Genomic DNA, 24330 nt, shown 5'->3' on the forward strand with positions numbered 1-24330 from the left:
AGCTCTCCCCCCACCTCCCTACCAAGATGCTGGTACCCAGGTGGGTACAAAGCACAGCCAGAGGGTTGCTCCAAGGTTTAAATGAATATTTAGAAACCACTCAGAACAGTGCCTGGCATCTGGTAAGTGCCATAACAGTGTTTAATAACTAAACGCAAAGGCATACCTGGCAGAAGGCGCTCATGCCTCCAAGACAACCCACAAGCATCACTGCTATGTGGGGAGAACAAGAGGGGACACTTACCCCTGCATTGAGTGAGGCTGGGCCTCCTCACAGATGTGGGGGAGCACCCTGACTACAGGAGGTAGGTTCTGTATTAGCCAAGGTCAGGAGGCTAGACCTGGGGAAGAGTCACCACTCCTGAAATACACAAGGTCTCTTTGTGCCTCTGAGCCTTTGCATCTGCTGTTCTGTCTGCCCCCCAAATACCATCTTTTTCTACCCTCAAGGCTGAATTCAAATGCCAACTACTCCTTATGGTGTTCCTTGATGCCCATCAGAATGAATGGCTGCTTCCACTGGTCTCCCTTGCATCTGGCTTTATCATCTTTTAAAGCAATTGTGAAACAGATGGGTAAGATACAGAGTATGTGTGCACAGGTGCGTGCACACACACACACACACATACAATCATTGTCTTCCCAAATCCACCATACATCCTTCCAAGATAAGGGTTCAGCTTTCATCTCTGTAACCCTAGGGCCTGACACACAGCTCAGTAAGTGTCTAAATTTTCTGTGAAATCTGTGCTCTCAGCTGGTCTTCACCTGCAGGCAGAGAGTGGTTTCAGGTGCACACACAACCAGAAGCTATGTAGACCCAAGATCTGTGGGCCTTGGAACCCATGACCAGATCAGATTTTAGCCAGGGACCTACCAAAACATTTGCTTTCATCCTCTTCAGGTGGATGAAAGGAGACACCTGTGATACCAGGGTAGTATAGACACTGACCAGGTCCTGGCCTGTCTGTAATAGAACTAGTAAGAGGAGCCCAAGCTTGGGAAGCAACACCAGCAGGCTGCCCTGACTCCAGTCTGTCAAGGCCAGGGCAAGTGCAGAGTGCCTTAGGCATTCCAGCCCCTGCAACACACCTGGGAAAAGAAGAGAGATTGGCCCTGCTTTCCAGGAACCACTACTATCTGGTGGTAGGAAGTAGAGCTCTGGGGTTAGGGTCAAAGTCTCAGATCCCCTCCCTACCTACCACAAACCCTGAGGGGAGGGAGGGGGCCAAGTCTTATAGTTCCTTCCAAAACCCAAAGCTGAGCCCTGTGGGGATGGGGTATGTGCATTCTGGAAAACGGAATACCTGATGTGCCTGGACCCATGGTTCAGAAGGTCACCCTTCGTCCCTCTTGCTCCTGGCCCCAGACTACCTTTGCTAGCTCAGTTTCCTCAACTGCCAAGCGTGGAACAGAACAACACTAAAATTAAACAATGTACGTGAAACCTCCCAGTTCACAGTCAATAATCAAGGGGTTGGTCCCAATCCCAAGATCAATTACCAGCTGGGAACCTCAACTTCTTTCGGGGGTAGGATTTGTCTCTGACCAGGTTCCTGACACTTGAATGAGGTTTAAAAGCTACCAGAATTCTTCTCTATGAAAAATGTGAAAGGTGGGCTCTGAAACAGGAGTGATCAAGCAGTGATGTATCCAAATTTGACTCTGTGTGAACTTAGGTTCTTGGTCGTTTCCCAACTGTCCCTGAAGACCTGCTTTCTCCCCGAAGGGAAGTTCCCCCAGGCATCCTGGGTTTGCTGGGGTCAACAGGCTTGCTCAGCATCCCCACCCAGCACTGCATCAGATATACAGAAGTGGCTTAATAAATGCTTGCTGAACGGAATGCCACTCCACTCGGAAATGCCTTCGGTAACTTGACCTTTTCACATTCCTTTGCTAATGTCTAATTTACATATAAGAGTCCGCTTTAGGAGATGGCAAATCACCAGAGACAACTTGGGATCAATAGGGTATTAGGCACGTTTTATTCTAAGCCAATTCTCTGCAAATTGGTATTCCATTAACTGTACGTGGGATTTATGGGAACTCACTATGAACCAGAATATTTAACTAGAACGACCTACTCTCTGTCAGATAATAGCTTACCATTGTTAATTTTCAACTAGTCAATCTCAGAAAGGTTTCCAGCTTCCAATCTACGTGTTGATTTAATCATCAATAAAGTCATCTATTTGAAAGTCTCCGTACAATAAAGGACAGCCTGGTGCAGAAGAAAAAGATCTGCCTTCGGAAGCAGAAGACCTGATATGCCACCCAGGCCACATACTGTGTCATCATCGGCTGCTCAATTTCCTTATTTGCAAAATGGGACTAACACTAGCCTCATGAGAGAGTTGTAAAAATTGAGTCCATGCGTGTGGATGCACTCTGTACAGTTCTAGGAGACTATACAAAGGTTAAGATGAAATTCTTGAACAACTCAAGGAGGCTAATGATAGAGCGCAGGGTGGTTCTGAAGGGGGAGAGGAGATATTTTGGTCCCCAGGGGACACTTGGTCATGGCTGGAGACATTTCTGGTTGGCACAATTGAGGGAGAAGGATTGCTACTGGAATCTACTGGGTAAGGCCAGGGATGCTACTACACATGCTGCAATGCACTGGGCAGGCCCCACCACAAAAAAATTATCCAACCTCAAATGTTAACAGTGGTGAGATTAAGAAACCTTGAGCTAAATAATCGGGAAAGTTGGGTATGGAGCTTTTCAGAACAGAAATCCTCCTAAGCAGCCTGTACTTCTTCGTATCTATCATCCCTTTAAACATTTGAAGATCCATCTTGCAACACAGCTCTTTTGTAAGTAAAGCTCAACTGCCAACTTCTGGAGTTTCTGAATGTATAAAACTGCTTTTAAACACGATGCTCTCCGATTACAATGCAGCTAAATTGTTTCTCCAAAGCCCTTGACTTCTGCAGTTCTCCAAGGCACAAAGACAGGGGTCTGTCACTCTGCCACTAGGCCCTGAAGATGCTCTCATAATTCTAATTTCCTGGTGAAATGGGAGCCACGAGGGTCTCTAAACGAATTAAATTCACATCACGCCAACTGCTCCCTTGCTTTGTGCCAGGCACGGTGCCAAACACCTCCACATAATTTATCCCACTTAATCCACCCAACAACCAGCTGTTTGCAGGGGAGGAAATTGAGGATCAGAGAGGTTAAACAACTTGCCCAAGGTCACCAGCTGGCCAGGGTGAGCCCCACATGAACGGAGGTCTCCAGTTTCCAAGTCACAAGCTCTTTCCACCAGCTCGGAAAACCCAGGTGTCAAGTTGTCTCAACTTCCCATGAATTTTTAAGGCTCCCGCAACTTCTCAATAAGTTTAGGTTGCTGAAAATGGGAATTTCCGGGGGGCTGGGCGTTCTCACATACACTCCCCCACTGCAGCTGTCTCACCGCAGGTACCTGATAAATGATTCCATATCGCCCGCGAACGGGGAGGATTTATTGGCGCTGGAGTTCGTGCCAGGCCCAGGAAATGCCATTTTGAAAGCCGAGAGGCGGATTCGCCCTGAGAGCCGAGAAGGGCTGGCCGCCGCGCTTGGCTGGCCCCACGCGCGGGCTGTGCGCCCCCCGGGCGCCCGGGACTGGGGTCGCCGCGGCGCTGGGCCCTCCGAGGTCGCCAGCCGCGTCCACCCCTGCCCAGGTCGGAGCGCACGCCCACGCCCCGCTGCCGCAGCCGCCGCGTCCCGGCCGCCCGCCCGGGACCGAGCCCCACCCCGCCCCGCTCGCTCCTTCCCGCCGCGGCGCCGCCAGGTGAGCGCGGCCCGGGCGCCCCCTCCCTGCCCCGACGTAGCGCGGAGACCCCGGGGCCGCAGCGTCCACCAGCCCGCCCGCGCGCTCGCCGCGCGCTCGGGGACGGGTGGGGGCGGGGCGGCGCCGAGCCAGCCCCCAGTCCCCGGGAGCCCCGCGCCCTGCCTCGGCCCGCTGGGGTCGTGCCCGCCCGTACCTGCAGCATCCGGGGGCGCGGGGCGCCCAGGTAGGTCGCGCTTGCGGGCGGCGCGGAAGCTCGCTCGCGGCGCGACCTGGCCGCCGTCTGAGCATGCCCAGTGCCGCCCGCGGGCGGCTCCCGCCGGCCGGGCTGGCCGCGACGGGCCCGCGCGCCGGGCGGGGGGCGGGCGCCCGGGCCGCCCTGCGGGGCGCCCCTGCTCCGCCCCGGGCTGGCGCGCTCGGACGCGCCGCCCAGGGCCACCGGGGCTCTCCTGCGGAGCTCTGGGCGGCCCTCAGCCCCCTGGCGCACGCACGCAGGCATTCGTCCCCTAACCATTTATTGGGTACCTACTGTGTGCCGAGCCCTCAGTGATTTTCTGCCTAGGAATGTCAAACACGGCATTCAACAAATCTTTGAAATGAGGAAGAGTCTTGCCCAGCTGAGGTCCTGCTGACTTCAAGTCCAGTGTTCATCTCGTTCCACTAGTAAGCTTCCCGGCTTAAACTTTATTACCAAAATTTATTGTTCTTTCCATATACCCCGCCCCATCCCCAAATCTGTGCTCTTGCTTTCCTCTTCCACCTTATCTGACACGGGCCTACCTGCAGTCTCATGAGCACCTTTCTGTCCACCAAACTCTCAGAACTTGGGCAGCCTCCTGACATTTGCACATGCCGTCCCACCTCCCCTCTGTGTGCGTGGGACTTCCTTACCCAGTTTTTCACGTGGCTGGCACCTTCTCATCGTATCTATGTTCTCCCTCTCTGAGAGGCCTTGCCTGATCACCTTACTAAATTAACACCTTGTTCCTGGACACCCTCCATGTCCTCATTTTATTTCACGTTTATCACTATCCATTAATTAATTCAACAAATAATTACTGATCACCTACTTAGGTTCTTCATGCATGGTGTTGAACAAATGGGCAAAAATCCTGTCCCCTGGCGGAGTTTGGGGAAAGAGAGGCAGGCAGCAGACAATAAACATGCAAATAAGCCATGTGGTATATTAGAAGGTTATAAGTCCTATAATGGAAAGAGAACAGGGTAAGGAAAGGAAGGTATAGGGAGTGCAGTTTTCAATCAGGTGGTCTGATCAGCCCGTGAGAGGTGACATTGAGAAGGTGACCGCCAGCCCCGCAGAGGGAACAGCCAGTGCAAAGACACTAAAGAGCAGCACAAGGAAGACAGTAGTACAAGATGAGGTCGGCAACTGACTTTTCCTCTCATTTGCTTACTTATTGTGTATTCACCTAGGGAATTTCAGCTCTGGAGCTGTATGGCCCTGTCTTCTCTGCCGTGTCCCAGCTCTGGTACAGCAGCACGTGGCTCACGGTAAGTGCTCAGAAACGACTTGTTGAATGAATATGTGAATGGAGGGATGGACTGATGTCTGGAACCGTCCGGACCAGACTAAGGTCGGCCCAGGGCTAGTCAGTGGCCGCCGGCAGCGCCTGGTACCTCATTTTGGTCCTTGTCCCCGAGTTGCATGTCCCTGGGTAGCGCCACTGCAGCGGGCGCCGCCTGAGCGTCGCGTCCGGGGGGAATTCCGACCGAGTCAAGGAGCATCAGGAACCGGACCCGCCCCACGCCCCGCCCCGCCCTTTGGTCGCTAGCAAAACCTGGAACCGCGGCGCCAGCCCAGCCCCACTGAGGCGCTTGGGTAGCTCACTGGGCATGCTCCGAGCTGGGCTGAGCGCCAGTGCCCCAGAGGAGTCTCCCGGTGGGGTCCGCAACGCGCCAGCGGAGCCCTGCCTGACGCTCAGCCCTACTTTGTTCTCGAAGCTTTCTTGAGGGTCTGGGGCATTTTTTTTTTTTTTCCAAAGCTCAAAGGGAAAGCTGGGAATTTAGAATCGGCCAAAGGCGTTCTCAGGCCTCTCCGCTGTGTGATCTGGGTCAAGCATCTTACTCTCTCTGTGCTTCCAGTAACACAAATATCCGTCAGTCTGATCTGGGGAGAATTTGGGGATTGAATGAAACAAAAAACGTGAACACGTTTAATCCACTTTAAAGATCCATTTCGTGAGGGCCCGCCTCAGCTATCTGTCATCTGCATACCAGTTTGCCAAGTGCTAACATAAGGAAACGGAGGTTAAGGGGCATGTGGATTCTTGGAGTTGTCTCAATTTGCCTTTTATGAGAAACTAGGCTGAAACTACCTTTTCTTTCCCCACATTCAACGGTCACTAGTTTAAACAGTGTTCTTAAATTCGAGCTAAAATTCATCTATACACCTAAGGAAAAAAGACCTAAATCTTTTCAAAATCATGCCTTTCAATCACCATAACAGAAATAGGAACAACAGAATATTCCCCAAACCGGAAGCAAATGAATGTCCACAAATAGTGGAATGACCAATTAGGTTATGGTGTGTTTTTTGAAATAATAACTAGTTTATACTAAGCTAGACCAAATTGCAACTGGGGAAACCATAGCACAGTACAATGTTAAGTGGAAAAAAAGCTGAAAACACAAATATATTGCATAAAGAATATGTCTACACAGTCACCCAGACTAGAAGGAAATATGGAAAAATGTCAATGGTTTAATTTTGGGGGTTGTGGGTTGGTATCTCTTTGTAAATTTATCTATTATTGTCACAATGTTGTGTTTGCAATACTAAACATTAGAGGACCAAATTAAAAATTCGCAAAGTTTTGTGTAAGTCTAATAATAATAATAATAACAACAACAACTGTTATCAAGTGTGCTTTATATATTTTAAATATACTCTGTCTTTAATCCTTACAGTAACTTTGCAGAATGGGTGTATCTAGCTCAGTTTTACAGAAGAGGAAACAACCTAGGAGCCAGTTGCAACTAGTAAGAGACAGGGTCAGGACTGAACACAGTTGGTCTGACCTCAAAGCCAGGGTGTTAGGTTTTATAATACTGCTTCTCTGTGTAGTAGCTTACCATGTATTGGTCGTAAAAGAAGCTATATATCATTTCATCTTGTGCCTTTTTTTGCCTTATTTTCTCTACCGTTTGATGTGTTTGTAGGCTACAGATTGCCTTTAAATGTTCTGGTCTCCTGTTACTATTTTATTTTTTAAAATGTTTGTTTTTGAAAGAGAGAGGGGCACCTGGGTGGCTCAGTCGGTTGAGCGTCTGACTTCGGCTCAGGTCATGATCTCACGGTTCATGAGTTCGAGCCCTGTGTCGGGCTCTGAGCTGTCAGCACAGAGCCTGGAGCTTGCTTTGGATTCTGTGTCTCCTTCTCTCTCTGTCCCTCCCCCGCTGGCACTCTGTCTCTCTGTCTCTCTCTCTCTCAAAAATAAATATTGAACAAAATTTAAAAAAAAAAAAAGAGAGAGTCCATGCAAGTACACGTGAGTGGAGGAGGGGCAGAGAAAGAGGGAGATAGAGAATCCCAAGCAAGCTTCATGCTGTTACCACAGAGCCCAACACAGGGCTTGAACTCACAGAACTATGAGATCATGACCTGAGCCAAAATCAAGAGTCTGACACTTGACTATCTGAGCTACTCAGGCACCCTACTATTTTATTGTTGGATCAAATTGTTAAAGTCCATCCTTTTCAGCCATTGCACCTGGAGTGACATGATGTTATTATCAGCAGTGACAGTTGATCTTATATCATAAGGTCCCAAACTGTATAGAAAGGAAGCTTTTGGATGGAGACATAATCCTCTTAGTCTATGTGGTTGAACCTAGCCAAATCAAGAGCAAATAGAGGACTCATTGGGAGTAGGGCTATCCCAAATCTCAACAAGGCCAGTCCAGACAGGACCCACATAGATTATTCTTCCTGGGTAATCATTTTGGAGTCAGAGTCACAACATAATGGAACCACATGGTCCACAGACTCTTAGAACTTTGCTGTGATGAAAAGATACAGAGCCGATAGTGCTGATGATGTTTGCCAAGCGAAGGCCAGGGCCCTAAGAGCAGACCTCCTACCGCTGATAAGCAAAAAAAAAAAAAAAAAAATCTTTTAGTAATGCCCTGGCCCAGAAGTCACTAAACAAGAAACACGAGAAGCCAAAAAAGGTCATTTCCTTGGACAGGAAGGTATGCCACAAACCCAATATGTATCACTGGTAATGGACCAGATTGGTACAAGAGGAATATGAGATTTGCAACTGGACACAATTATTAGCATATTCCCAGAAGCTGCCATTTGGACAGAAAATCTGGTGCCAAACAGTGCACATAGGCAATTGGCTGGGGGCATTTATAGGAAGAGTTTCCTGGAAGAATCACTGAGGATTGTCATTCATTTCAAGACTCAGGAAGTCTGGGCACCACGTGGACTGTTTCAATGATTTACAGAGCAGGACTCCCAGCTGAGATGCTAATGCTCATCAATTATTTGTGCTGTTAATGCAAGCTTATGAAGGACCTAAGCATCAGCAAATACATGGGCAAGCGGTGCTGTTATAATGACAAATGAAAAGAATACGATGTAAAATCATATGCGTAGTATGGTTTCCACTGTGCAGAGAGGGAGACACAGAATTACTAAGTTAAACCATACAAAACTGCCATTTCATAGGTCAATAATGGTTGAATGTTGGCAACTTTCTGTATTTCAGCTTAATGCATACACACAGAAAAAAACTAGAAAGAACTGAACCCGAATATGAAGGGCGACTCTGTCTAAGCATTGCTTTTGCAGGCAGAGAAACAAGATACAGAAGATATCTTTTGTAAATCAGGAGAATCTCGTCTTTGGGCATCTATTTCTTTGTTATGTCTTTATAGTTTCCTAAAACTTATTTTATCTTTCATTATCAGGAAAAATGAAACAAACTTTAAAAGTTGACAAGCCAAACAAAATGATGTAAAGAGAGGGAAACAGCTACTCTGGAATTGAATAAAAATGTGAAAGGTTTCTTTCGCAGAGGGTGAAGCCCACCCTGCCCTCTCCAGCAGTGGCAGATGATGACAGAATGTCTGTTCCTGGCCCAAGAGGGAGGGAGAGGAAAAAGTGATCAGTGGTCAAGTTAGGAGCCTTAGAGATGTGGTAGTCTGACTTGGGACCCAGCTCATCCCCTCAGCCTGTGTTCTTGGGACTTCTGGACTTCACAGATCTCACTTTGAGAAACACAAATTGTTAGCCTAAAGTTTTATCCATTGAAAAATGCCTTTTCCTTGCAAATTATCACTGCCAAAGGAGCTTTGTCTGTTAAACGGATGAACAAACTTAGCATGGGTACAAGAGCAGTGCTGTGGATTCGTTCATTCATTCATCACATATTTATTAAGCACTTTCTGTATGCCAGGCACTGCTCTAAGTGCTGGGAAGACATAAATGAACAAAAGAAACAATAATCTCTGCTCTCCTGGGCATGCCTTCTACCAGGGCAAGCCAGACAATGAGCAGCAAGCATGATAAACAAGTGAATTATATTGTATGTTAAGAGACCAGGGGTAAGGCTGATAGGGAGGGTGCTAGAGAGGGAGGTGGGGAGTTGCAATTTTAAATAGGATTGAGAAATTTAGACACTTAAGCAATTTAGTCTCTGAAGAAGATGAGGGAGTGACTCATGTAGATATCTGGGGGAAGAATCTGGGTAGAGGGAACAGCCAGTACAAAGGCCCTTAAGGAAGCATATCCAGAATCAGAAGGCTGGTGAGGAAAGGGCCAAAGCTGCAGATCTGATGCCAAAGAGTTACCAGGGGCAAGAACTTGAGGGCCCTCCCCTGTGAGCTGCAGGAAGAACTCGGTCTCTCTGTGTGAGCTAGACAGAAGCCAAGCCAATGTCATGGTTGCCAAATGTGCTTCTCAACACAGTCAGATGTTGAATGCTGTCCCTGTAGATGGTTACTAGATGATGGTAAACATAGATTTGAATAAGGGAACTGAAATCACGTAGCAGGCCTCTGTTGTAAGGGAGTCAGCCGTATGATCCAGAGTATGCATGTATTTTTAATATTATCACATAAGTGCGAAGATAACATAGACAATTATTCAGATGGTTCTCAGACCTTCAAAAACACTTGAGTGAACCCTTAGGAATACACAGACCTGAATTAGAAAACACCGTAGATATGCCAGAGGACCAGAAGGACTATAATAGGCCCACAGACCACCACATGGATTTGCTGCTACACAAGAAATGGAAAAGTAAGTCTAGGGACTTTGAGATCCTGCTCCGGAAACTTAGCAGAAGGAGGTGGCTTCAGAAACAAAGAGAAATGATGAGAAATGCAAGCAATGAGAGTTGGTATCCTGAACTGTTGCTGCTGGTACTTAAGCAATGGGCAGTGTCTTCTTACAAACCAGGGAGAATGGGTTTTGTCAAGTCTCTCAGCCACACCTTCAAGGTTCATGTGTCCAACAACAATAGGAGACAGAGAAAAATACCCAGGCCATGTAGACTAGTCATACAGAGGTCATGGCTTTGAAAAATCAGCAATGATAACAGAAACACTCAAGGATTACCCTAAGAGAAGATTCTAGGGAGAAGAGTCAGGGTAAATACTGAAAGCAGCATTTAAAAAATTTTGATCCAGGAACAATATATCAAGATCATCTTGAGAAAAGGAGTCTTCATGTAAAAGCAGACTTCAGGTCTCTGCTCAGACCTTCTGATTCTGCCTGTGGACCCCCAAGAACCTGCATTTTATAATTAACCGTAAAAGTCTTCTGTACACTGAAGTTTTATAACTTCTGTCCTGCAGCCTCCGAAGTATGTACACTAAGAACCCCGTGTGAGTGATAAACTAAGAGGATGGAAAATTTTACCAAGAGATAATCATGGTCTTGTAAGTATCGCGGATGCTTGGATGGATAGGACAAAGGACCAGAGCGTCAGCTTCTTAAACATTTAAAGGGGTAGAAGAGGAGGGGACAGGGAGGTAGAGAGAGGGCATCCCCTGTAGGCAAGTGGGGACCCCCTAGTAGAGAGCTATCAGGCTTTCTACTTTCTGCTCTTGACCTTGGATCTCAGACTCCATCCACCTGACTGTGCTCTCCTGAGGCCAGGAGGAAGCTAACAGTGTGACTGGAGAGGAGGTGTTAGTGGTGGCAGTCACAGTGGTGGTGATGTTTGCCAAGAGGGGTGGACGTTAAAATAAACACATTGGAGTGTGTAGAGCACACACAAAACTGAAACTGAGAAGGTCATTACCTCCTGAAGAGGAATTGGGCAAGTGGGGGCAGGGGAGGTATGCGTGCTTACCTTTTGCCATAAACCCTTTTGTACCTTCTGAATCATGTACCAGGTGATGGATATAACCTATTTATTTAAAAACATTTTTTTTTAATTTTAAGTTCATTTATTTTTGAGACAGAGAGAGACAGAGCATGAACGAGGGAGGGTCAGAGAGAGAGGGAGACACAGAATCGGAAGCAGGCTCCAGGCTCTGAGCCATCAGCCCAGAGCCCGACGCGGGGCTCGAACTCACGGACCACGAGATCGTGACCTGAGCCAAAGTCGGACGCTCAACTGACTGAGCCACCCAGGCGCCCCAGGATATAACCTATTTAAAATCCACTTTTTTCCTCTGGAAAAAAAATAATGACGTATGCATAATATTTAAAAAAAATTATTTTGTTTTACATTTTGGCTCCCCCTAAATTTTACTAACCAAGTACAAAGCCCAGGTTACTTGACAAGTAGAGGCTGTAACTATGACCAGGGCACAACACAGTATAGCTTGCTCAAAGGAAAAAGCCATAGGTCAAGGGCTGTTACTCCTGCTGGAAATGCATGTGGCTAAGGAATTAAATAGAAAAAGAGCTTTGGATGAGGATAAAGGAGTAAGAAAAATCACTTCAGTGATCTCGAGATCAAGAATGATGCTTTCCTGACATAGCTGGTCAGAAAATGGCTGGGGAAGTCAGATGGAAAAGTTCAGCTACCCAGGCCTTGACTGGAAGTCGCAACTATGAACAGATGATCGTCTGAGATCTGTTCTAGCTTGGCTGACCATCCTATCCCAAGACGCTGGAAACCTGATCTGGGCCCAAAAGGAAACTGTGCCTCCAATCCCTGGTGACATTTCAAGAACAGGGGGCACTGTTCAGCCTGCCCAGTGCTCTGGTGACCTTCTAGTATTGCATGGATGACATACCACAGGATTTCCTCAACTGCGTCCTGGCATCCTGCTAGGATGTTGCTCTCATTTTTTCCACGGTACACACAGTCACTGCGTTGAAGTCCAAACAGACTATCCAGTGATGCCTCTATAAACATGAGTCACATGTGAAGTTTAAGGAATCCCTGTTTGGGCAGGGACATCAGAGTTCCTACGGCATGCCATCTTCACATACAGGGTACAGGTAGATGAGAGTCATATGATTTTCTGCCAAGATGCCTGACTTCACACGGTAGCCACTGAGGCCTCTACCCAGATACTGCTCTCCTTCATCCCAAACCCCCTGTTCCAGTGTGAAGTTCTCCAGCTATCCTATCAGAAAACATTGCCCTCTGTCCATTTCTTTGTCTTCTTGGGCTTCTTTCATTTTGGTCTTGGATGCCACCACCTTGCCCAGCCTCGGTCACCCCAGCCTAACCACCAACACCAATTTCTTTCTTGCTTCCCCTTGAGGAAATAAGGCGACCCATGTCAACCTCCTAAAACAAATCATTTGACCATCACTGACTACTCAGATCCTCCCCATCCTTTAAGGTCCATCTCATAAGCTATGTCTTCCTAGATTACCCCAACTGGTTATGAGCAGTCTGATCCCTGTACCCCTGGGTATTTGGTCTGTTTTTTATGCTTCTCATCTCATGCTGACTCCCATTCAGTTGTTAATGTACATGCCCCTTTTGGAAGGCTCTCGAAAAATCCCAAGTGGGGTTTTTGAGGGAAAGAGAGAGCTCAAGCCAGGGATGGGCAGAGAAAGAGAGAGACAAAGAATCCAAAGCAGGCTCCAGGCTCTGAGCTGTCAGCACAGAGCCTGACATGGGGCTCAAACACATGAATAGCGAGATCATGACCTGAGCTGAAGTCGGACACTTAACCGACTGAGCCACCCAGGCGCCCCAATTATTTCTGAGCAGGGTATGCAAGAGGCTGTGAGCTTCTTCTGAAAAATTGCCCACTTTTCTGCAGTTAGCAAGAAGTTATGTTGTATCTAAAGTCCTTCTTGAGTTCTTTCTGGAATTCTGCTTGCAAGCTTAATAATTAATTGACCAATAGACAGAAAAGAGCTACAGATACCTAGGAAGTATAAGGAGATATAGGATATAAGTTAAGGGAGAAATATGAGCAGTGGTGTCCTAAATAAGATATAATTAATCTATGATTAGATATAACTATGCACTTTCAATTTCTGTGTGAAACAATTAAAGGAATTAGGACATTGCCCCTGCCTCTCCACACTTGGGAGTCACCTCGTTGTGCTGGCAGAAGGTCTACAGGTCTAGGACACACCCCTTTGTTGTCTACCTGTATTGCTGAGTGAGCTAATTCCAAACCAGCTCTGGGGCCCGTGACCTTCATCTTTAGGCAGTAGGACCAGGATCAACAGGGTGGATAAAATCCATCACAGAAATTACCAGGGAATAGACGGCCGCTAAAACCTTGGTGTCTGTGGTTTCAATTTCATTGCAGTCTAGAATTGTGTATAGTCTTAATCATGGGAAGCTTCCCTAATTTTGTCAGTACCCATGACAATATTTTATTTGTATACTATAGGGTCAATGCATTGAGGGGAGTCTTCATTTCTCTCTCAATCTTATACTATCAGAGTAACCAGCTTTCTTCGATTGCATAGGCAGACTCAGAAGCCCCTCCTTCTGCATTTAGATTTCACTAGATTTATGCTTAACACATTATATACAATTGAGCAAGCCAGCTGCCCCAAGTGTGAACTCACATCATTTCTTTTTATGCTGGGAGCCTAGATAGAATCTGGCACCTAATAAGAGTGTGATGAGTGAGAAAATTACTTGATATTAGATTGCCTTATTGATATGTTTGAGTCAGGCCAAGTCCCTTGACTTACTAAGGCCAGCATATTATTTTCCATTACACTTGGATCATTGGCCTAAAAAATGTACACAATACTAATACATATTTCAAACGCCAATTCACATGAGAGAACAATTTCCCAACAGTGCTATTTAGTTTTTTCTCAAGTTCCCTGGGTTGAGGTCAGTCTTTGTAGTTAATGTTGGGTTCCTGACCCAAACACAGCCTGTGCCAGTATGAAAAAAAAAATCAACTTTCCATGGTTTGAATACAGAGGTGACCGTGGGAACGTGTACAGCTCTGTCTCTGGTTCTGGTGAAGTCATTCAAAAGCCAATGCAGCCTGGCTATCCTGTGCACCCGCACGGAAATGAGGATAGACAAGGTCCAGCAAGAGGAAACGCACCCATTCTGCAAAGCCAGCCTTGGCATGTAGAGTGGAGGAAAGGATCCATCCCATTCATGAGGAAAGAGAGCTCTCTTGCTATTTATTAAGAAACACTGGAGTAGGGGTGCCTGGGTGGGGTGGTTCAGTCAGTTGAGTGTCTGACTTTGGCTCAGGTCATCATCTCGTGGCTCATGGGTTCCAGCCCTGTGTCAGGCTCTCTGCTGTCAGCTCTCCTCAGATCCTGTCTCCCTTTCTCTCTGCCCCTCCCCTGCACTTTCGGCTCTCTCTCTCTCTCAAAAATATTAAATAAACATTAAAAAAAGAAACACCGAAGTAATCTTGACAACTGTGCTGTATAAGGAAAAAATATGGACCCAATAGATTCAAAGGAAAAATCCAAATACAGATAAAGATGTATGAGCAGAAATGGATTATTTTAGCACTGTTGATAATTGCTGAAAATATGAAAAGAGGGAATGAATATATAACCATATGTCCCACTGATTATCATATAAATCTTAAAATTATTTTACAAAGAGTTTGTAATGACCTGGGAAAATGCTAGTGGTATAGTTTAGATAAGGACAAAAACTATATTCATAGCATCACTTTGTAAAGAAAAACACATTTATGGGGTGCCTAGGTGGCTTGGTTAGTTGAGTATCCGACTTTGGCTCAGGTCATGATCTCACAGTTCGTGAGTTTGAGCCCTGTTTCGGGCTCTGTGGTGACAGCTTAGAGCCTGGAGCCTGCTTTGGATTCTGGACTCCCTCTCTCTCTGCCCCTCCCCCACTCATGCTCTGTCTCTCTCTCTCTCTCTCTCTCTCAAAAATAAATAAAACATTAAAAAATTAGAAAAACACATTTATGAACATAAAAAATCCTGAAGTACAGTAGGATGTGAAGAGTATTTCTAGATAATGATATGACTGGTGTCTTAGTTTATTCAGGCTGCTATAACAAAATACCATAGACTGGATGGCCTATAAACAACAAACATTTATTTCTTACTGTTCTGGAGGCTGGGAATTCCAAGATCAAGGCGTTGGTAGGTTGAATGTCAGGTGAGGATGTGCTTCCAAGGTTTATAGACAGCTCTCTTCTCACTGTGTTCTCACATGGAATGGGGTGAGGGAACTCTCTGGGGTCTCTTTTATAAGGGCACTGATCCCATTCATGAGGGCTCCACACTCATAAGCTAATCACGTCCCAAAGGCCCCACCTCCAAATACCATCCCATTGGGGATTAGGTTTCAACATACACATTTTGGGGGGACGCATCCAGTTAATGGCAACTGGTGATTTCATGTTTTTTTTAATATTCTACAATGTACGTATAGCACTTCAAAAATAAGAAGGAAATATTTTTAAAAACCTGTGTAACCAATAGCAAACACAAAACTTTTGCTCCCGGAGAATTGTATGGGAGGATATTTTTATATCAGAGTGACTGTAGCACTGACCACAGGAATCTCATGACTCTTCTGTGGGAGGTTTAACTATGGTAACTACGATACCCATGGTCTCCTCATCTCCTTTACACCAGCCCTGCTGGCAGTCCTTCTGAGTCCTAGAATCCCCATTAGTTGGGAAGCCCATGAGCCATGGAAGTGTTTAGCAAGATCAATTGGATTTCCTCATGTAGGAATTTAAACTGGAGAACACAGTGGAAAAAGTGTGAAAACACACACAGAGAGCCCAAGATCAAGGGACAGTCAGAGTAACTGTGGTTGAATGTTACACTAATGATGTGACTTCCTGGGGTCCACACCCCTGTGTAGTCCCCTCCCACACTGAGGCTCAGCCAAAGTGACTTGATTTGGCCAACAGGACATCAGTGGACATGACACAATGGATATTTAATAGGCACTCGCACATGAGGACTGGCCCTCTTGGAACCCTGAGACCGCCATGCTGTCAAGAAGCCCGCGATGAAGGACTCCATGGAGAGAGGCATAGCCATGCCAGGTTTTTCTCAGCTAAACCCAGAGAAGACCAGTAAAAGAACTACTCAGCCAACACACTGAATCATGAGATATAAAAAAAAAAAAAAAATCGTCAGGGCACCTGGGTGGCTCAGTCGGTTAAGCGTCCGACTTCGGCTCAGGTCATGATCTTGCAGTTCGTGAGTTAGAGCCCCGCGTGGGGCTCTGTGCTGACAGCTCAGAGCCTGCTTTAGATTCTGTGTTTCCCTCTCCCACTCATACTCTGTCTGTCTCTCTCTCTCTCTCTCTCTCAAAAATAAATAAAACGTTAAAAAAAATTGCCATTTTCAGCCACTGCCTTGCAAGTGGTTTGTGACCAGCAAGGGGTAACTGGGACAGCCACAGCAGGGAGTCCTGTTACTGAGGCCTCCACCTTGCATCTTTCCATTCCAAGCTCCTTTTTTTCCTGGCTTGCCTGGACCCAGTGGAGTGTCTGTTCTGGGGTTCTTTGAGATTACCATCTTCTATATTTATCTTTATAGTCTTTCAGCAAGCCTGTGTTATTTTAAGGCAGGCGTTATTGTCAAACCCCAGCATTCAATGAGCTGAGCCAAAATGTGAGTATCTTTAAGGAGAGGGATACTGTGGGTCTTGTTTACCATTACCCGCCCCCCCCCCCCGAATGGTGTCTATCACATAGCAAGACTTTAAAAGATATTTGTAAGTAAATGAACAAGCAGATCTTGAGGGCTTGTTTAAAATGCAGATTCTAGGGGCGCCTGGGTGGCTCAGTCGGTTAAGTGTCCGACTTCGGCTCAGGTCAAGATCTCGCGGTCCGTGAGTTCGAGCCCTGCGTCGGGCTCTGTGCTGACAGCTCAGAGCCTGGAGCCTGTTTCAGATTCTGTGTCTCCCTCTCTCTGACCCTCCCCCGTTCATGCTCTGTCTCTCTCTGTCTCAAAAATAAGTAAACGTTAAAAAGAAAAATTTAAAATGTAGATTCTAGGCCCCCCCCCCCCCCACCTCTGGAGACTCTGATTTGGTGGGTCTGGGTTGGGTCCAGGAAACTACATTGTTATTAAGCCATGTGAGTGAAGCCAAGGCAGGCGGCCTATGGACACATTTTCACCTTTCGGGCCTCAAGTTATTCTTGCAACTGAAAGAAGCCAATTTATCAATTTTCCAACTGTCTCTGCGTCAGAATCACCTGGGTTGCTTATTCATCATGTTAGCTCCTAGCCTTCCCTCCTGACCTACCAAATCTGAAAATCACTGAAAGTGGAAACTTATAATGTGTATTATCAAGAAACTCCTGGGAGAATCTGATGCACCTGGTCTGCAAGTTTAAGGGCATTTGCAACCGCTGACCTAGCAAACACAATTCTCTGAAAGTCATTTGGCCATCAAACATACTTTTCTCATTCCCAAGAACAGAGAACACACCCCTCCTCTGTTAGACAGTCTCACACTAATCTTTAAGGCTTAAAAAAAAAAAAAAGGTTTTCATGATTACTGTGAGAGGTATTTCTTAGGAACTCTTTCTAAGTTTAAATGCCTCATCTGTCAGTCAGACTTTGGTAACACCCGCCTCTCATGTGCTGTGAGGACTACAATGAGGAAAGGTGCATGACAGCACTTTGAAACTGAACACACGAGGCACATGATTTGTAAGCCTTGGATCATAAACATGTCATGCCAAGGATTAAAGTATTTTTATCTGTTTTTAGACAAACAATCATTCATTATGAGTTACCTTGCTCTTCTAAGGACGGGATCCCGATGTAAAATGTTTCAGGGACAGGAAACCGTGGCTACATTTCTGATTCCTTCACACGGTGTTTAAAGCTGTGTAATCTGAGCCCTGCATCACCTTGGTCTCTCCTGACCCCTCTCCTCCACACCCTCCTGCCCCGTGCGTGCCAGCCCTTCCAAATGCTGCATGCTGGCTCACCTCTGTCACAAACCCCGCTCCAACTGGGCACTGTCTCTGGAATGTTCTTTATTATTGTCCATCCCCATCCATCGGGACCTTTCCTGAACCTTTGGTGTCTGTTACTATCTTCCACCCTTTAGGCAGAATTGACCAGCTTCTATCTGGAATCCCCACTGAACATTTGTCCAAGATCCTGTATCACTTGGTTACACTTCACCTTCTTCCTCCACCTTGAAGGCAGGAACTTTTCCTTATTCGTCCCTGTGTTTCTGGCCCTGAGTACAGTGCCTGGTACAGAGAAGGGACTGATAAATATTTGTTGATAGCATGAAAGTCAGGGGCTGTCTTTGGTGGGGCCTTAACTTCTAGGGAAAGAGAAAAGTGCTCCCACCTGGCAGTGGCCCCTTGTTTCTCTCTGACTCTGATTTCCTGCTGCTGTCCCTCTTCCCTCCATGAAGCGACTTACGAAAACCAGACAACTTGCGACAAGCTGCTTGCCTGATCTTTAGCTGGTGGGGGTATCCAGTAGGTTTAGAAGAGTTCGCCCAAGTGGGTATTATATCTACATGTAATATTTGATACAAATGAGAAATCAAGGTATTAATGAGAAATCTCTTGTGAAGGCCAGTTCTGAATTGTTGGTGCCTACTAGCTACCTCCAGCTGGATGTCCCAGAAGCACTTCAAACCCAAAGACTCCCAAACTAATGAATCAGCTGCAGCCCACATACTTGTTCCTTGTCCATTGACTGTCTGCCTAGTTGCCTGGTTGCCAAGCTCCAAGCCCCCCATCTCTCTTGCCATCTAAGAGAATGACCTGTTCTCTCTGTTCCAGCCCCACAGTATTTCTCACATCCTTCCCAAGCTCTGTTTTCTGCTTTAGGACCTCCTTATCTCTCACCAGTGCTCTTGCAAATAAGCTCCCAATTGGTCTCCCAGCTTCCTCTCACTTTTTTGTTGGAATATGGATAATAAGTTGACCTTGCTAAATATAGATTTGGTTTTTTTTAATTAAAAAAATCTCTATTTATTTTTTTAGAGAGAGAGAGAGAGAGAGAGAGATACAGAGTGTGAGCAGGGAAGGGGCAGAGAGAAAGGGAGACACAGAATCCAAAGCAGGCCCCAGGCTCTGAGCTGTCAGCACAGAGCCCAATGTGGGATTTGAACTCTGGACCACGAGATCATGACCTAAGCTGAAGTTGAATGCCTAACCGACTGAGCCACCCAGGTGACCCAGTAAAGTGTAGATTTGAACAAATTCTTCCTCTGCTTGAATGTTTCTCCAGGGCCTACCTACTGAAAAAGTCTGCATGGTATTTGATGGTAACAAATCTATCTGATTGGATGGCATCTCCTGGGAAGTGAGAACATAAGAAGGAGGCACCAAGAGACATTCATTTGTTCACCAAATATTGATTAACACCAGCTAAATGCCCTGCTCTGTTCTAGGTTCTGGGGATAGAGTGAAGTCTTTTGATTTTATGGAGCTTATACGTGAAGAGACAAAAAAATGGAGTCACTTTAAGATGACCTCTGATCTGAAAAACAAGGACTGTGGTAGACTGTGTAGATTGCATTGGCTTCAATTCTTCCCTCCTCTCTGCATCCATGCTCTTTGCCATGTAACCTTGAAGTTCCTTACATTAGAAGTAGATGGACTTCTCCCTGCTGGACTTTGGGCTTGGCCATGTGACTTGCTTTAGCCAATGGGATGTTAGCAGATGTTACGCAATTAGAGGCTTGAAATATGTTTGCGTGGTTAAGCTTGTCCTTCTTGTACTTCTGCTTCTGCCATAAAAAGGCTGCCTCGGGTGGACTGCTGGTCCCTGAAGAATGAGCAAAATGGGAAGTAGAACCAAACTGAAGGAAAGGTTGTTGTCTTAAGATGCTGGGTTTTAGAGGTAGTTTGTTATATAGCAGTATTGGAGCAACAGCTCATTGATTCTTTCCTCCATGAGACCTTCTTGAAACCCCTGCTTTGGAAGTGCTATTCCCGAGGAACTGGCTGCTACTATATAGGCCCTCATACTTCCTTAGTTCTGTACAAGAAACCTTTCCATGTAAGAAATATTTTAACCTCGTCATTTACATCAGCACCTAAGATACCCGAGTATGTCTTTTCCTTGCAACCTGAATGAGCCTAAGACACGATCTCCCCTCCTATCACAGGTCCTAGAGGGAAGAGATTACTCTTGTTTGCGAAACTGGCACAGAACCTGGTGTACTGACTGCATGCTGTACTCCACTACTTGTGGAACCAGATGAGACTCTGGCCAAAATTAGTGAATTTGATGAAGCAGTCTTCCCTAGATCCTCTCTTGGAAGATCTTTTTCTATGCAAGAGACTACTGTTAATTCACTTTATCTACCCCCACACCCTCCCATTCGCCCCCTCCCCCCCACTATTGGTGAAAGGAAGGTACTCTGTCAGGCACTGAGATATACAGGCAAATTAGGCATGGCTGATCTTATGTTTGTAGAGATTACAGATTAATAGAAGAGATAGGCTGTTCCAAGATGGCGAGATAAAATCTATCTGGGAAATGAGGACAAGATACTGACGGAGTGGAGACTAATTCAGCTTGGCGGCTCAGAGAAGACTTTAAGGATAAGATGATACTTGAGTTTTGATTGGCAAGGAGGGATTGACTAGATAGAAAAGGGGGAGAATGTTCTGGGAAGAAGGTGAACAAGTGTATGAACTTAAAATCTATGATGAGTGTGTAAGGGTGTGTGGGGTGAAGAGGGCATGAGAAGTGGTGTGAAATGAGGTAGAAACTCAAGCTTGGCCAGGTGTGAAGAGGATTGTGTGCTACAGTGAGGAGTCTGGACTAGGTCCTGAAGACACCAGGAAGCACTGAAGATTTTAAGCAGGGGAGTGAAATGTTCAGATTTTGCATACTTAAAAGATCTTTCTGGCATTAATGGCTTGGGAAGGAGCAAGGACACTTGTTAGGTCATTGCAGTAATGGGGGGGGGGGCAATTTAGATGACCTGAAGTGTTGCTAGAAACCTAGAGAAGTGAGGGAATAGGAGAGTTAGGAACTTTGAGTGGATAGACCAGGTGCCTGGTGTCTGGTCCCTGGTCCCTGGAGGGAGGACTGTTGAGACAGCTCCCAAGTTTCTGCTTAAACACAGGTTGGATGATGATATCACTCATGGAGATTGGTGGGGTGAGGGGGTCTAGGGAAGACTGCCTCGTTAAATTCACTTGGAAGGGGGAGAGGAGGATAGAAGATGAGTTCCCTTAGGGTCATGTGGATGTGGGTGGGTCTGGGGAGCCTCTAAGTGCATGTCTCATAGGCAGCTGAACACCCACACTCAGAAGAACTAAGCATTTGAGTGTCACACGTGTGTGATGGTGTTTGAAACCATGGGTTTGGTTTGTTATATTGCCTGCCCAGAACTGGTGCTTGCAGAGGCACTGAAGAGTCATCTGCACGTGGTAGAAATGACTTTTAAAGCCCTAGAAGAATCTCTACGTGGTATTTAAGAGGTTTTACTAGGATATTCACGTGGAGACCATCCTTTTTCACCTTTGTGCTACCAGAACTCTCCAGAGGGCCCACATGCTTAGTAATGTTGGACAAGTGGATGAGTGAAGTCCTCTGTCCATTGGAAGTTGTAGATGGAGAACCAGCATTACCAGACCCATACCCCTGATTCTGTAGGTTCAAGTTGGGAATTAATGACATTCAGAATTCTCACAATTCCAGACCTTCCAGAGATTCTCAGGTGATTTCTACAATCACCTTGAGGAATTTTCTCATAAAACATCCTCAGGCCCCATGTAAAGATATTTTGATTTAGTAGGTCTGAGCTGGAGCCTGGGAATCTCCTTTCAAAACAAGCTCCTGAAGGGTCTCTGATGCGGATGCAATGTGGGCCACATTTGGGGAAAAGCCACTTGTGCTGGATATTCCCCGTATCTCCATCCAGACCTGCTCTTTGTTTTTACTTACTCTAGTCTGTGCCCGATAAGGCTGCCTTCTGTAGCCCGCACCAGCCAGGCTCCTTTGGTCTCTGGCTTCCACTGGGTTCAGTCAATGGAAAGGAAGCAAGAGCAGGAGATGGGTGGGAGAAACGAGGGTGGGCACTGATTTACCAGGCCCCCTGCCCAGCCGTGGTTTGGCAGTGGCTACATCCACAGTTCCTGATGGGTAGCCCTCTCTGCTGGCTAAAGCTTTCCCCAAGTCCTGTATCAGCTCCTTTCCTTTACCCCTGCAGGCCTGGGGTAGTAACGGCCATCCATCACAGCTAGTCTCTGGGTGCTTTGCTATCTTTATTTCCCCTAACTCTATCCAGATGTCTAAATAATTTGTTTATTACATGCTCTCCAATTACCGCCTTGAGTGTGCCCTCTGCTTCCTGCCAAGACAGGAAAACAAAAACATTGACTGGAAAGGGTCAGGAATTCTGGGCCCAGTTCAGTTCAGTTTAATTCAATTCAGCAAACATTTACTGAGCGAGGTCCTCTGAGCCAGGCTCTGTGCCAGAAGCTGGGGATACAGAAAGTGACTTAGACACTGTACCAGCCTGCAGAGGGTTCACAGCCTAACGGGAGGCAGAGCCCCAGAATACAGGGTGATGGTGTGGTAGCTCAGGGTAACATTGGAAGTGCAGGGGAGACATCTATGCTAGGACGGGCAGGCAACAAAGGCTTCCCAGAAAAAGGGGACATGTAGAATTCGGGTGGGCAGGAAAAGAATGAGAGAGGACACTTCAGGCAGAGACAGAATCATGACATGAATGGCTGCCTGGAGGGAGCTTTGTGCCCACTCTGCTGGGAGGTGTGCAAGAGGGTTGCCTCAGAGGCTTGAGATGTGGGATGCTCCCCTTGGAACAGGTGCTTAGTTAGGGTACCCCTGCCTCCAGGTGTTCTCTGTGGACTGGGGGCCTCCTATTCTTTTCCAACTGCCATGATTTGGGCTCCTCTCCTTTTTTTTTTTTAAACAATTTAACGTTTCTTTAATTTTTATTTTTGAGACAGGGAGAGACAGAGCATGAACAGGGGAGGGTCAGAGAGAGGGAGACACAGAATCTGAAACAGGCTCCAGGCTCTGAGCTGTCAGCACAGAGCCTGACGGGGGGCTCGAACTCACAGACCACAAGATCATGACCTGAGTCGAAGTCAGCCGCTCAACCGACTGAGCCACCCAGGTGCCCCATGGGCTCCTCTCCTTCTTAAGCAGGTTACCTCACAGCCTACCCTCAGAGGGTTGTCTAGGAGAAAAGAGGGAGATTGCACGGAGTAAGGGGTGGGGGGGGTCCATGAGGTTAAGTCAAAAGAAAAACTCTGGCTGTTATATACAACAGACCTCCCATTTGGGACTCCTGATTCCACAAACTATCTCCATGGACTTTAAAGGAAGGTGAGTCTGGCAAACTCTTATTCAGCCTTCAAAAGCCAACCGAGATTTTACTTTCTGCAGGAAGACGTCCTGGAACTCCCTAACCAATGCTTCTTCTTTGTCTTCATCCTAGTCTTTGGTAATTTGCACGATCACCAGCCTGTCTAGCCCACTTGACTACTAGATCCTCAGGCCTGTGGCTTTGACCTATTTGTCTCTTTCTCTCCAGGACCCAGCACTGGGCCTAGAGCATAATAGAGCATGAGAAAATATTTGCTGAACAGAAGTAACAGGAATTCTTGCTGCATTAGCAGAAGCAGTAATGATAATGGTGATATTATCAGCCCTATTTGAGGAATGAAGAACCTGTGGCCCAGGGCAGTGAAGGGGCTTGCTCATCATGTTGGCACGGCCCATAAATGACAGGACAGAACTGGGACTTGAACCCGAATAAGCCTGTTGATTCCATGGGCTAGAGTATACATGGCCGGGCTCTTCACCTGCACAGGCACAGGGTGTGGTGGCTGACCAATGCTACTCAAGCAGCAGATTGAAAATAAGAGCCATGTTGATGGAGTGATTGCTCCTGACCAGGAATTGTCAGAACACCTCATTTCCGTCAACTCACTTAACCCTGACAACTCACTTAACCTGGCTTCTGGAGGTATGTGTGTGATCGTTGCCTGATTAGAAAGATTAGGATCCAGAGAGGCAGTTAAGCAATGCATCCAGCTCATACGGGGAAGAGGCAGAGCTTGCATTCAAACTCAGACTTATTCCAGAGCCTGTGCTCTGAACCACCACACTTTCCCCAGGGAAAGCAACACCAACTGCAGATTTAGGAAGAAAGGGAAAGCACTTGTATGTACTGTATTTGTAAGAGGTTTATAAAC

General features: G+C 46.6%; 1 protein-coding gene and 1 long non-coding RNA gene across 3 annotated transcripts in view; one reads left to right on the forward strand and one right to left on the reverse strand.

The window, feature by feature from the left end:
* PTPN3 (protein tyrosine phosphatase non-receptor type 3) overlaps window positions 1–24330 on the reverse strand; it is a 152960-nt gene that overhangs the window by 112412 nt on the left and 16218 nt on the right. The window contains exon 1 of one of the 2 annotated variants that reach the window (XM_043566471.1): window positions 3972–4119. The exons of the other annotated variant lie outside the window; for it this stretch is intronic. The gene's annotated coding sequence lies outside the window, so the exon portion shown is untranslated. Of the gene's footprint in view, window positions 1–3971; window positions 4120–24330 lie in introns of those variants that run through there. 2 annotated transcript variants of the gene reach the window in all.
* Window positions 4175–11189, forward strand: LOC122474986. The gene is made up of 3 exons (XR_006295060.1): window positions 4175–4438; window positions 5210–5287; window positions 10603–11189. It is a non-coding gene; the product is annotated as an uncharacterized LOC122474986 (long non-coding RNA).

Source organism: Prionailurus bengalensis, chromosome D4, assembly GCF_016509475.1.
Source record: "Prionailurus bengalensis isolate Pbe53 chromosome D4, Fcat_Pben_1.1_paternal_pri, whole genome shotgun sequence".
Classification (NCBI taxonomy): Eukaryota; Metazoa; Chordata; class Mammalia; order Carnivora; family Felidae; genus Prionailurus; species Prionailurus bengalensis.